This window comes from Rhinoderma darwinii, chromosome 13 (genome assembly GCF_050947455.1).
Source record: "Rhinoderma darwinii isolate aRhiDar2 chromosome 13, aRhiDar2.hap1, whole genome shotgun sequence".
Classification (NCBI taxonomy): Eukaryota; Metazoa; Chordata; class Amphibia; order Anura; family Rhinodermatidae; genus Rhinoderma; species Rhinoderma darwinii.
In genome coordinates this window covers 25076918-25091892 of record NC_134699.1, presented here as the reverse complement: position 1 = coordinate 25091892, position 14975 = coordinate 25076918, and the positions used below count along the sequence as shown (strand labels likewise).

Genomic DNA, 14975 nt, shown 5'->3' with positions numbered 1-14975 from the left:
GAATATTGAGCTTCCTGCATGTGGTCTAGTTTCTTGCTGCCTCTCTACAAGCTGTTGTTACTTGTTTGTGTATCAAACGTTTCGTGACCACGTCCATGCCTCACGCTGTAACCTGTTGGCACTTATCTGTGTACCGAACTTGGACCGTTTACTGACCAAGTCTCTGCCTCACGCTACAAACTGTTGACGCTTATCTGTGTACAGAACCAGGACTGTTATTTGACTGCTCTTGATATTAGAATCCTCCTGCCTGATAGTTTCAGCCACTGGGCTCCAAATCTGCTCCATACCTTCATACATTCTTAGTTTTCTTGTGAAACACGTTGTCACAGGACTTACTTTTCCACTTTTTTATCACCATCCGAGCCTCGGGAGAAAAGCACGTAGTCTTGCCAGAGGTTGTAAAAGATCATGTGTGTCATCATTGGGGACACAGAAAATACACCAATTTTACGGTGAGGTTTTCTCTATGAACTTTCTTTTACAAACCCTATGGTGTCATGTTCTTGATGTTTCTTCTTTTCTTAGACTTATTACCTGAAACTGATCCTGCTTGACCCAGATTTTGTTTCTATGTTTGATACCTGTTCTGGCTCTATCTAAACTCCAGTTATGCTCCATCTATCTCTACCTTTCAGTTGATACGACATGCCAGTCCATGAGTGCCACTCCAGAGCGACAGTCAATGCTGTCTGTGATATTGTGCCCTTGCGGTCGCTAAGTTACAGCTCAAGTCAATTGGTGACATTCTAGAGCGCCAGGTGTTGCTACAGTCTGTGATTTAATGTTCTAGCTGTTTCTAAGTTCCAGCTGATACGACAAGCGAGTCCATGGGTGCCATTCCAAAGCGCCAGTTGCTGCTTCATTCTGTGAACTGTACTCTAGCTGTCTCTGCGCTCCAGCTAATACGATATGCCAGTCCCTGTGTGCAACTCCAGAATGCCAGCCACAGCTGCCTTACATACTGTGCTCAAACTGTCTCAACGCTCCAACTGATCCAACACACAAGTCTGACAACGCCACTCCAGAGCGCCAGCTGCTGCTGTTCACCATATTATGCTCCAGCTGTCTTTATGTTCCAACTTATATTACACGTCGGTCCGTGAGTGCCACTGCAAAATGCCAGCTACTGCTGTTTGTCATACTATGCTCCGGCTATCTCTGTGCTCCGGCTGATTCAACACACTAGTCCATGAGTACAATTCCTCAGCAACAGCATTGCTCTCTGCCATACTGTGCTCCAGCTGTCTCTACATTCCAGTTGACAATATACCAATTCATGAGTGCTACTTCAGAGCTCCATCCACTGCTATTTGCGAATCTTCAGTGATCTGCTGTTTGTCAGCTTTGGCATATTGCTCCACACAAGGGGTAGGCAACTTTTTTTTGTACGGCGTGCAGATTTAAAGAAAAAAACAAAAAACAAAGATGAAGTACCCGGTGTGCCATGATGTACATGTCATATAACACAAACTGATTTCTTTGGTGAAATCTCACGCAAACTCTGTGCGTTCCCTGGCCCTCAAGAAACCAGTGACGTTGACGCACGCTACAGCCATTAATCAAGCCAAGGGAGCGGTGTTGGGCTAGGTTTAGACTGGGGAGCTCTTGCTTATAACTCAGAGTGCCAGGCAAACATGTCCCGTGTGCCGACTGTGGCACATGTGCCATAGGTTGCTGACCCCTGCCCTATACACTTAGCTCCTGTGTTTATCACTGGGGAAGTGCCATCTCCATTGCATTTAAATTGGCCATGTTCTTAAATGGTTTGATCCATGTTTGAAAGCATTGTCCAAATGAAAAACTACAATTGAATGGGTTAGTGACATAATTATACTGACAAGAAATAATGCTTTGGAACATCGTATTCCAAAGCATTATATATAGTCCATAATAGCCAACGTAATTTTAAATAGGATTTTTAATACTTAGATACATATCCTTTGCAGTCAATGACTGCCTGAAGTCTTGAACCCATGGACATCACCAAAAGTTGTTTTCTCTCTTAGGGTATGTGCACACGCTAGCTGTCATTTATGTGTGAAAGGACAGCATTTTGCGAGGCGTCTGAGACGCTCGTAAATCTTGAGCTGTGCTTCATTGAGTTCAATGAAGAACAGCTCAAATTACGTGGCAAAGAAGTGTCCTGCACTTCTTTGCCGAGGCAGTCCATTTACGCATCGTCGTTTGACAGCTGTCAAACGACGACGCGTAAATTACAGGTTGTCTGCACAGTACGTCGGCAAACCCATTCAAATGAATGGGCAGATGTTTGCCAACGTATTGTAGCCCTATTTTCAGACCTAAAACGAGGCATAATACGCCTCGTTTACGTCTGAAAATAGGTCGTGTGAACCCAGCCTCAGGATGCTAGGCTTTTACTGCAGCCGCCTTCAGTTGCTGCTTGTTTGTGGGTCTTTCTGCATTAAAGTTTTAAAAAGCAGGCTGAATCGGGTTGAGGTCAGGTGACTGACTCGGCCATTGAAGAATATTCAATTTCTTTGCCTTAAGAAGCTCTTAGGTTGTTTTTTCAGTATGTATTGGCCCATTATTCATCTGTACTGTGAAGCTCCGTCCTATCAGTTTTGCGCATTTGACTATATCGGAGGAGGAACTCTCATTCTTTACACTAGAATATTTTCTGCTACTTCTATCTGCAGTCACATCATCAATAAACACAAGTGACATTGTTCCATTGAAAGCCATACATGCCCATGCCATAACACTGCCCCCCACCTTGTTTGACAGATTATGTGGTATGCTTCATATCATAAGAACTTCCTTTTCTTCTCCGTACAGTTTTCCTCCCATCATTCTGGTACAAGTTCATCTTGGCTTCATTTGCCCAAAGAATCTTCTTCAAGAACTGGGCGTCGTTTTTAGATGTTTCCTAGCAAAATATAATCTGGCCTTTCTGTTCTTAAGTGTTACCATTACCATTGTGTAGAAATATCCCCAGTATGTACTCATTTATTTTCTTTACTCCAGATAATTTATCAATTTTGAAGCTGAGCTGTGTTTGCTCGGCTGTTTCCGTAACACCCATAGAACATAACGGAGCGAGCTACACGCATGCATGGCCACCTCTTCACATAGTTCCAGCATGGAATCGGCAGTCAGCGGCAGGTTGGAGTCAGGTGACCCCCATTCTTGATATAGGTGTGGGTCACAGAACTGTGACTTGCATCTATCAGACATTTATTTCATATCCTGTAGATGTGCATTAATATCTGAGATGGTAAAAAAAACTTTTAAGGAGAGGCAGACCAATCATTCCGATATATCTCTAAACAAGCCACAGGCTCACATCATTGTGGTCATCTGACCTAAAGTGATGAATCAGAGGTGCAGCAGTTGCCTCAGCAACTGCCCCAGCTACTGCTCCATAGTTGGGAAATTACCAGCGTGCAGGAACAGACCTGCTCCTCGTAACAATGATCATGTGATCCAGTGACTCTTTGCAGATACCATGGAGGTTCAAAGAAACTCCAAGCAGCCCAGGCAACATGGTCTACCGTTTTCAGACTCTGTTCAATCCCAGGCATACCTCATCTTCTCATACAGGACCGTAAAATGGCTATGTGAATGAAGCCTAAAGTTTCTATTTTTAACACTTAAAGCAGCACTAAATGCTCAATCAATAATACTTATAAGTGTAGCCCTGCCAGACCCCATAGACATTAGATGTCAATGGATCATTGGAAAGAATTCAAAGTCTATGGTCAGCTGTACAGGTTAAACACAGATAAGTTATTTGCATAATTAAAAATCAATCAATAAAGCAAATAAATAAACAAATAGAAAAACTTTACTTCGGAACTATATGTTTTTGAGTTTAATATATGCTCAGTGTGATCAGTAGCACTTCCTCCACCTAGCTTAGATAAAAAAAAAATTGTAAATAATTTATTTATTTTTAAAGTCAAGGATAATACAATAGACTAGAGTTTGAATGGTACCTCAACGAATGTGTCGTAATTTAAAGAAGTTATCCGGGACTTTAATGAATTGGCAGCAGCTCAAGGGATGGCTTTACATAATAAGCTAGTAGATACTCACCCCTGAAGATCCCCCTGCACTAGCGCTGAAGTCCCGTTCTCAGTTGATCCGGTCCCGGAAGCTCATGCAGTGGTCATGTGCCATTTATCGCTTACGTGCTGCTGCAGCCAATCGCTGGCCTTAGCAGTCACGTGCCATTCACCGCTGAGGCCAGCAAATGGCTGCAGCAGCACATGACCAATGAATGGCAGGTGACCGCTGCAGGAGCTTTCGGGATCCGAGCGTTGGAGAATGGGACCTCAGCGCTGGAGTAGTGGGCACTTTAGGTGGTGAGTATCTGTTATGCTATCCCCTGCTGCAGATTTTAAAAGGTCCTGGATAACCCCTAAAAAACAAAAGGAAAAACAAGTAGTAATCTAAGGGTATGTGCACACGCACTGTTTTCAGACGTAATTTGGGCGTTTTACGCCTCGAATTACGCCTGAAAAAACATCTCTATTACGCCTACAAACATCTGCCCATTGCTTTCAATGGGTTTTACGATGTTCTGTTGCCACGAGGTGTAATTTTACGCGTCGCTTTCAAAAGACGGCGCATAAAAAGACGCCCGCGTCTAAGAAGTGCATGTTACTTCTTGGGATGTTTTTGGAGCCGTTTTTCATTGACTCCATTGAAAAACAGCTCCAATAACGTCCGTAAAATATGCTGCGAAAAACGCGAGTCGTTTAAAAAACATCTGAAAATCAGCTGTTTTCAGGCGAAAACAGCTCCATAATTTCAGACGTATTTTGCTACTGCGTGTCAACATACCCTTATAATGGTATAAATAAAAAGCTATGGCATGACTGCACCATTTTATCAGAATCAAAAGAAACAATTGCATACATAAGGGGGTAAGGTTACCGAAAACTCAGAAGGACCATAGAGAGACCCAAGAAGAAAGTAGGAGAGCGATAGTTAAACTAAATTAGAATCTATTTTGAAACACATGAATTTATTCAGGATTACATAATTAGCCACAAGTGTGTCCATATTATAAAAGGTTTTAGACATTGTATAGTTAAACAAAGATGTATGCTGTAGATCAAAGATGTCTAACCACTGACAGACAAGTTTAAAGTCTGTACCATAGCTTTGATATTTAAATGTGAGCGGCATCAGGGGGTCTACGTATTGGCAGAAGCCAGACATTGCAGTGAGACAAAAACTACACTACTACCTGACAGTGTGGTGTGGAAGCCTCAGGTACAGGCTGCTGGGGTGAGAGCCTGTCATGGGTGGCAGGTACTATGAAGGACGGTGGTAATCAATCATGTATTTCAAATAATATTGGCCAAATTCAGCCTAAAGCAGTAAAGAGCACAAATGTCCTCAAAAAGTAGAGATTATTAATTAAAACAGAATAAAGAAGAGAAAATGTAAGCATATAGGATGCTTTACAGCTTTTATTGGTATTTTTACATTCATATGTAAAATAATGCATTATAACAATTGATGTACAGTAATAAATGACAAGCCTGACTTGATCAAATTAAAATATAATACTTATAAAATATTGTCATGTCTTTCCCTTTTGATGAAAAACTTAGATCCAGTTTTGAAATGATAAATAACAACACTACCCTGAGTCTAACATCACATAGGGCTTTGCCACCAGATTTGCAGCTTAGTAATAGGGAATTTATTTAATATTATATCCATATATATTGTAGTATTTTCTAGTGTGGCCTTTTATAGCTTTTTTTTTCAATTTGAAAAAACTGTAATAAAAAAAAACAACTTTTTTGTATAATATAATCTACATGAAAAGATGAGTAACTTTATAAATACATTACTTTGCTTATTAGAACTAGTGAATTGCGTTCTGGGACTTGTAGTACTTAAAGGCTATGTACACCTTTGAAGGGCATATATATATTTTTTAAATAAAAAGTTCAATTAGTGCAACTTTCTAAAGTTTCTATTCAAAATTAGTTTTCATTTTTGAGATACAGCTGCTCTGTATTCTCTATACAAAGCAGCTGTATCGTTTGCTATGACCTGAATCCGTCAGCCTTGCAGACCTGACGGGTTCAGTGTCAGCGGGTCCTGCGTGTCTCTAAAAACACAGGCTCCACCTGTAATCTATCACATCTAAATTATGAATTTAGATGTGATAGATTACAGGCGGATCCTGCATGTCAGAGACACGCAGGACCTTCTGTCACTGAACACGTCAGTCCCGCAGACCTGGCGGGAGCAGCATTTAGCGCAAGATACAGCTGCTATGTATAGAGAATACAGAGCAGCTGTAACTCAAAAAGTAAAACAAATTTTTAATAAAAACTATTTAGAAAGTTGCACTAATCACACTGACTGACCTTCTTATTAAATTAACAAATTGCCTTTTAAAGGATTCACATAGCCTTTAAGGATCAGGCACTGTATAACAATCAGATTAAGAAAAAACTGATGCTGGCCATACACATAATATAGCTGTTGCAACAGCCGCGGACCGTCGCCTCCCCTTATTTCCCGGCGGCTGCGACCGCAGACCTTTCTCTTCTTGCTGGAATGTCCCTCCCAAGAGACGCCAGCACACGCGGCCGCACCACTCTGTGATTTCCATATAATTATCCCATTATCCCTAGATCACCCTGGACTATAAAAAGGGCTCTGCCCTTCCACTCATTGCTTGAGCGTTGTTGTTGTATTCCCATGTTAGTCTTAGTAAATGGTCCCTTAGTGTTATCCTGTTCCCAGTGTTCCCGTATCCCATGCTGTGTTTGTTGCGGTGTCTTATCTAGTGTTGGAGTCATATTGTGTCATCTGCCACCCCTGCTGTCATATGCCACATCTGGTGTCATCTGCCACGCCTGCTGTCACCTGCCACGCCTGCTTCATATACCACATCTAATATCATCCGCCACGTCTGGCGTTATCTGCCATGTCAAGTTCCATCCGTGCCAAAGCCTCTGCTACTGTCTGGACTCTTACAGGTACTTTTGTGCTAAGGACTCTGCATAGAATTCATAAACTGTGATTTGGCCAGCTGCCACTCCGCTACGGCAGAGTGGCCTAGTGGGTCCACATACCCCGAGATCGTGATAGTACGCTCAGGCCATGGATCCCAGTGGTCAATCCTAGACCAGGGGCCATTTTGTGCATTTGTGTCCCCAGAAGCCGGAAAACTCCAGCGCCTAGGATCGGTTGGAGAGACAACCCTAGGTGGAACGGCGCTAAATAATAAATCCTCTCCCAAACTGTCCATTCCCGTGACCATAGTGCCCGGCGAGAGAACGCACCAGGTCTCTGCCTACCTGGACTCCGGGTAGCGGAAAACTTTATCCAACAGGACCTAGTGGATCGTCTCCAGTTGCCCACGGTTCCTCTGGGAACACCCGTGGCTGTTGCCTCGGCGAATGGACTTCCTCTGCCTGATCCTATCGTGTCTGAGATTAAGCCACTGTGGTTCCAAATTGGAACTCTTCATTCTTGTCTTACATAAAGCCATCAATCCTGTTTTGCTGGGTCTGCCTTGGCTCCGGATGCATGGCCCAATTCTTGACTGGAATTCCGGAGAAGTTCTCAAATGGGGCTCCAAATGTCTCCACCGCTGCCTGACACAAATCCGTCCTGTCCAGCCTCCTCTGTCCCAGTCATTAGCGGTCCTATCCACTCACTATGCAGTTTGCAGATCTTGGCTCCGTCCTACGGAAATGATCGGGAGTGCAGGGTAAAATGAATGTGGCTTTGGTTCAGAAACCCCTGACATGCACTGGTGTCTCCATCGAACCGAGAGGGCAATGGCAGCGAGAACCGAGGATCCGGGCAGGAACTCCCAGGAGGAGTAACAGGAGGATCGGCTTGAGGGGCTTGCATAGAGGCAGGAAGAGAAGCAACTAGCATCCCTAGCTGCTGCGCCATAGAATCCACTGCCACAAGGAGCTGATCCTGCCTAGCTCGGAGATCCAGCAGGTCCACCTGCATGGCTTGGGAGGGTGCCAAGCCTTTGAATTGACCAGTGGAGTCCATGGCCAGAGCGTACTGTCACGTAGCGGTGTGTGGACCCATGGGGGCCGTACCGCGTAGCAGGATGGCAGCTGGCCATACAGGTAAAGTACAGAGTTCGATAGTTCAGCAAGGATACCTGAGGCAACGTAGACAGTAGCGAGGCAGGCACGTCCTGGACCAGGCTTTGGGAAAATGTCAGGTGAGGCGTAGCAAATCAAGCGTAGACTGTAGCACAGCACAGAAACAGCACGGCACTAGAACTGGGTATCACAGAAACAGGATACGGGATACAGGAACAAGGTACACTGGGAAACTGGAAGACACTGGGAGACCATTAGCACGACAAACTATGGGTAACAAACAACGCTCTGTCAAAGAGCAAGAAGGCAGAGCCCTTTTTATAGCCCATGGCATCCTGGGCTAGATTGCAGACTTCCTGCAAAATGCGCGCACTGGCCCTTTAAGACCGTGCACGCACGGGTGCGCACGCCTGCCGGATATAGTTTGATGTCCGGAAGTGAGTGCCGGCGCCTCACAGGAGGATGACACTGCACGTAGGTAAGATGTCCATTGCCACGGCCGTCGAGGTTTAAGTCAGAACGACGGGCCGTGGCCATAGACGTTACAAATACGCCATTCAACACTCGAGACGGGCACTACGAATATCTGGTGATGCCCTTCGGTCTGTGTAACACTCCAGGAATTCGTGAACAACCTCTTCTGGGAACTCCTCTATGTCTGCGTGGTGGTTTATCTAGATGATATCTTGATCTTCTCCCCAGACCCGACAACAATTCCTGTTGCGATTAAGGGAGAATCGCCTGTATCCCAAGCTGGAGAAATGCATTTCTGAGAGAAGTTCTCTGCCATTCCTGGGCTACATCCTCTTTGATCAAGGCCTTAAGATGGATCCTGGGAAAGTGAGGTCCGTCTTGGAGTGGCCACGTCCTCAGGGCCTGCAGTCCATACAGCGTTTTCTGGAATTCTTCTACCGGCAATTTATCCCAAATTTCTCATCGCTGACGGCTCCCATCTCTACCCTTACCAAGAAAGGTGTGAATGCCAAGGTGTGGACTCCGGAGGCAGAATCAGGATTTAACAGCCTCAAGAGTGCCTTCACTTTAGCGTAGATTCTCCATCATCCAGATATATCTCGACAGTTCTCTCTGGAGGTGGACGCTTCCTCTATTGGTGCAGGTATACTTCTATTCCAAAGAAGCTTCAAGGGAATGGCAATAGTGTGTGGCTATTACTTAAGAAATGTTTCTTCCACAGAGCGCAATTACTCTATTGGGGATTGGGAGTTACTGGCCATCAAGTTGGCACTGGAGTGGAGACATCTGCTAGAGGGCGCAATTCATCCCATCATGATATACACAGGCCACAAGAATCTCACCTATCTCCAGTCGGCTCAGCGACTAAACCCCCGTCAAGCTAGGTGGTCACTGTTTTTCACCCGTTTCCAGGTTGTGCCCCACTTCTGTCCTGCTGGCAAGAATGTGAGGGCCAATGCCCTGTCCAGGTAATTTGAAACGGAGGACACTGAGGAGACCCCTCAATGGATCATAGACATATTATTGGCGCTAATCCCCTGCAAGTTAGAGACATCCCTCCAGGGAGGACTTTTGTTCATCTGGCAGACAGAAAGAGAATTCTTCGCTGGAGTCACAGCTCCAAACTGGCTGGGCACGCTGGTGTTCGTAAAACACAAGACTTGATTGTTCATTATTTCTGGTGGCCCACGCTGCCCAAAGATATTGTGGACTGTTTGTGCTTCTAATAAAGTTGCCCATTCTAGACCTGCCGGTCTGCTCCAACCTCTACATGTGCCCAATGCTCCCTGGCAGCATATTGCAATGGATATTGTCACAGATCTTCCTTCCTCAGCAGGATACAATACTGTCTTGGTGGTGGTGGGCTGGTTCACTAAGATGGCACATTTTATCCCGCTAGCCGGCCTATCTTCTGCTCCTCGTCTGGCAAATCTTTTCATTCAACATATCTTCCACCAGCATGGCTTGCCTCTTCATATTGTGTTTGATCAGGTGGTCCAGTTCACCTCAAAATTCTGGAGAGCCCTCTGTAAACTCCTTGATGTGAGATTGGACTGTTCCTCGGCCTACCATCCTCAGTCTAATGGCCAAGTCGAGAAGATTAACCACATTTTGGAGAATTAACTCCACGCAGCATGACGACTGGGTACAGCGTCTCCCATGGACCGAATTCTCCTATAACAACCACACAAGTGAGTCCACTACTTCCATGCCATTCTACATCATCTACAGCCAACATCCACAAGTCCCTCTTTCTGTTCCTGTTACATCTCATGTACCCACAGCTAACTCTGTGTTTGGGTACTTTCTACACATTTGGCAACAGACCAGGTCTTCTTTTCTACTGGCAGTCGATTGCATGAAGCAAAAGGCTGTTACACGAAGGAGAGACACCTCAGTTTCTTCCTGGAACCAAAGTCTGGCTGTCCTCGAAGGTGCCCTCATACAAATTTGCTCCCAGGTTCCTTGGACCTTTTGAGATCCTGCAACAGATAAAAATCTGTCTCCTATAAGCTTCGGCTGCCTCCTACCCTCAGAATACCCAACTCCTTTCATGTGTCCCTTCAGAAACCTGTGGTTCTGAACTGCTACAGTAAAGCGTCTAGTTCTGCAGTTACTCCCAGCGGTACTTCTGATGTGTTCGGGGTAAAGGAGATCCTGGACTACAAGAGAGTAGGAGGGAGGACTTTCTATTTAGTGGACTGGAGAGGGTTTGGTCCTGAGAGGTCCTGGGAGACAGAAAAACATTAATGCTCCTACCCTCATAAAAAAATTCTTGCGCTCTGGACCCAAGAGAAGGGGGCATAAGGGGGGTACTGTAACGGCCGCAGTCCGTCGCCTCCACTTACCTCCCGACAGCCGCAGACTTCTCTCTTATTGCCGGCATCTCCCTCCCAGGCCGCAGCACAGTGTGATTTCCTCTAGGATGTGCACGCGCTCGTACTTAAAGGGATAGCACGCGCACATGCATTTACTTATCCCATTGTCCCTAGATCACCCTGGACTATAAAAAGTGCTCTGCCCTTCCACTCATTCCCTTAGCGCTGTTGTTGTATTCCCATGTTAGTCTTAGCAAATGGTCCCTTAGTGTTATCCTGTTCCCAGTGTCCCCATATCCTGCTTCCTGTATCCTGTGCTGTGTTTGTTCCTGTGCCTTATCTAGTGTTGGAGTCGTGTTGTGTCATCTGCTACTCCTGCTGTCATACGCCATGTCTGGTGTCATCTGCCGTGCCTGCTGTCATAAGCCACGTCTGGTGTCATCTGCCACGTCTGCTGTCATGCGCCAAGTCTGGTGTCATCTGCCACGTCTGTTGTCATACGCCACATCTGGTGTCATCTGCCATGCCTCCTGTCATATACCATATCTGGTATCATCCACCACGTCTGGCGTCATCTGCCACGTCAAATTTAATTTGTGCCAAAGCCTCTGCTACTGTCTGGACTCTTACAGGTACTCTTGTGCTAAGGACTTTGCATAAACTTTATAGACTGTTGTTGGGCCAGCTGCCACTCCGCTACGGCGGAACGGCCGAATGGGTCCACATACCCCTAGATCGTAAATGCACAGTCCAAATTATCTTGTGTTATGTCATAGCTATATGTGTGGAGATCACTTTGGTAAAGTCTGTGATCACAGATTCCCAATATACATATTGAATTAATCAACATAAATATAAATATATTGTATTACTTATCTTGTCCTGATCCAGCCTGTATTATACTCTAAAGCTGCATTCACAATTCTGCAGGCTTCAGCACTGGAGTCTTCCAGCATTGCTTTTGGGCTGAATGTCTGCACTTGCAGTCCACTGCACAGTATTCTGATGTAGGAAAAAAACTGTTGTACTATTGCTTATATAAGCTAAGCCTTTAGAGTTGTGTGTCTGATGGCAAGCTTGCTGACAGATTCCACTGATAACTAGCCAAATTGTGAGTAATTCTATATATAAGCTGTAAATTGGAGAACATTAAAACGTTTTTCTTCAAATATAAATTCTTGAATTTATCTTCCATTATCTTTATTTAAACTCAACTGTATAATGACATTTCATCTAAAAATATTAAAATGTGAGAATTGTTCTACATTTTTATGCAGTATAGCATTGCTTTTTGTTCCCTCAAAAAAAGAGGAACTTCAGAGAACGGCATATTAGATGAGAGCAATAATAAAATAATGCAGGTTGAGACACTTTATGTCCAAAGTGATTAGACACTTCTTATGCATCCCACACCATGCACAGTATTATATGACAATCTCCTCTTGTTCATGCAGAATGTCACTTGTATAGACTTAATGAAGTGTGCTTTTCTACTCCTCATTACGCTACAGTATTGTCAATAAAAAAGTCGATAAAACTGGTTGATGGTATTGAGACTTGGATAGGCAGTCCACGCTACTGCTATAAGGCAGAAGATACCTTTGTCACACATGTTGACCAGGCAGCATGTAGATCAATACCCACTTCTGAATTAAACCTAAGTCATCAATTAGGCTGCAGGAAAAGAACAGTGCAGGTCACAGTTCGATGGATAATCTCTATTCTCATCTGAGCTTTTACCCTGTCTGCCCTGCAAGCTGCACTTTTCCAGGAAGGTGCCTCTGCACTCTGATTTTAGGCCAGACAGACAACAAATAACACCAACTTCCTGCAGCTAACAAGCGGATCTACAGAGATTACTGAAATTAGGCTTTTGAGAGTAGTTTCAAAATAGACACGGAACCAATTTCAGCCCTTACTGAATACAAATAACTGATATAGCCATTACATACGTTATATTAATTATCTTAAAACACACATACATTATATTAGTCACATATTTTGGCATATTTACCAATATTGTTTACGTTTTAGACAGTGTAAACGTAGACAAGACAGTCAGAAAGTGCGCAACTTTATCAAAGTGATGCATGCTGTATAATAAATTTGATGCTACATGCTAGACACTATTCTCTGCCTTACCACCTATTAGTTGGCTTAGTTTACTCCAGTTTTTTGTTACACTAGACACTTTTCTCTGTCTTACCACCTATTAGTTCGTTTCGTTTATGCCAGTTTTTTGGTTCGAAATTTTGGCACATGGTGTCACATCTGAAGCCATGTCCCTTTCCCAATTACCCACACCACTTGTCAGCATGTATTCTAGAATTCTGGCTCAATTTCGGGCAGAATTCTGGATCATTATGAAAAGTAAACCTGCCCCAATGTCTTTATCTATCTGTGAGCTATATGTAGCAAAGTACAGAAGGGAATAACTTCTGCCAAACATAGATAGCAACAAGTGTTGCTATGCTTTACAAAAATTAGTATCATCTGCAAAAAAAATTATTTTACTCATTAACCGCTCTGCAGGATCACTAACAAATATATTAAAAAGAACAGAACCCAACACTGACCCCTGTAGGACCCCATTAGGGCCTGTTCACATCACCGTTGCCCTTCCGTTGAGGGGTTAACCCAACGGAAACCTCAGACGGAACCCCTCAACGGAAAGGCAACGGTGATGTGAACACAGCCTTAGTAACCATAACCCAATGACAACCCTTTGTTTTCAATACTTCCTCGAGTTATTTACCAAATTACGTACATTACACTACACACATTTTTGTAAGTGACAGCAGCATTCCCTCAAAAGTTTTTGTTTTTTTTCTGCTTCTATTAAGACCAGTTATTAACTGGTGTAAAACACTTATCAGAACATAAGATACAACTTCTAGTTCACATAATACATTGCATTTCAAGGTTCCTACCTGACAAAAGGTGGTTCAGCATCCTTCTTTATGCTTTCTTTCTTTGATTTTGTCCAGTTCTGCTATAAACGCACATGCAATTTACTGGCAATAAAAATAATGCTCAGAGGCGCAGTTTGACATGCCTGGGCCCTAATGCAATATTTGTATGTCGTTCCATTAAGTCATATGCTTTTTATAGTAAAATCATCATGTTTTCAGAAAGAGAGGTCATTAGGCCCCCTCAGGCACCAGAGCCCTCATGTAACCCTTACAGCTGTGATACTGGTAGCGTTAAATATATAGTTTGTCCGCACAAAAACATGATAACTCAGCTGAGGGTCTTCATCTGGTCAAACATTCTATATTCAATATGTCCTTCGTTATGCAGAACACGAAGAACAAGTCTTATGAGCCATTACACAAGCTGTTGATGTTTATGAAATAAGTAACGATGAATGATTTAATGAGATGATCCGAAAATTACGAGAATAGAGCAAAAAGGGCTATAAAAAGCTATTTTACGTACGTTGCACATAAAGGCATGAAGAAAGCAATATAATTATATAACATTGCTTTGACTCAAATGGTACTGCCTTTGGGAGGAAGGGAAAAGGGTGACGATTGTTTCTTCAAAGTTTGATTCTGTACATAGTTGTATAGATGAATGTTATTAGATGACACGAGAAAAAAGTATTTGCTGAAAAGTTAAAATACATTTTGAATAAATTTGTAAAATCCTGATTATCACTGTTTTGTTACTGGAAGTCAGTGCTTGTTTTGTAGGTAAATTCTGCAACATGATTGGTATAGTTGTTGAATAGTCCAGTCCTGGGTGCCTGCCAATATAATAATAAATAACAACTTGATAAGGCCATGAATTACAGTGGAATTGTATAATAAATCACATCATCATCATCACCACGGCAGGTCAGTAAGGTTGTGTTCACATCAGCTTCACCCTTCCGTTCATGGGTTAGATAGACCTTACCGTGGGAGGAACCCACATGGTTTCCGTTTCGTAATGGTTTCCGTTTTTCTTTTTTGCGAAGAGCTTAGTCGGCTGCGCTATTGTTTTTGCGAAAAACGGAAATATTACAGAACAGAAAAAACACAGAAACCATTTGTAACGGAAGAATTACCATTGAAATCAATGGTAATGCAAACGGAAGCTATGGTTTCCGTTTGCCTTTCTGTTCATG

At 43.5% G+C, this 14975-nt stretch overlaps 1 long non-coding RNA gene across 2 annotated transcripts in view; it reads right to left on the bottom strand.

The window, feature by feature from the left end:
- Nucleotides 1-14975, bottom strand: part of LOC142666448 (uncharacterized) — a 158125-nt gene that overhangs the window by 139519 nt on the left and 3631 nt on the right. For both annotated transcript variants that reach the window (XR_012851691.1, XR_012851692.1), the window contains exon 2: nt 13795-14612. This is a non-coding gene — a long non-coding RNA (uncharacterized LOC142666448). The remainder of the gene's footprint in view (nt 1-13794; nt 14613-14975) is intronic.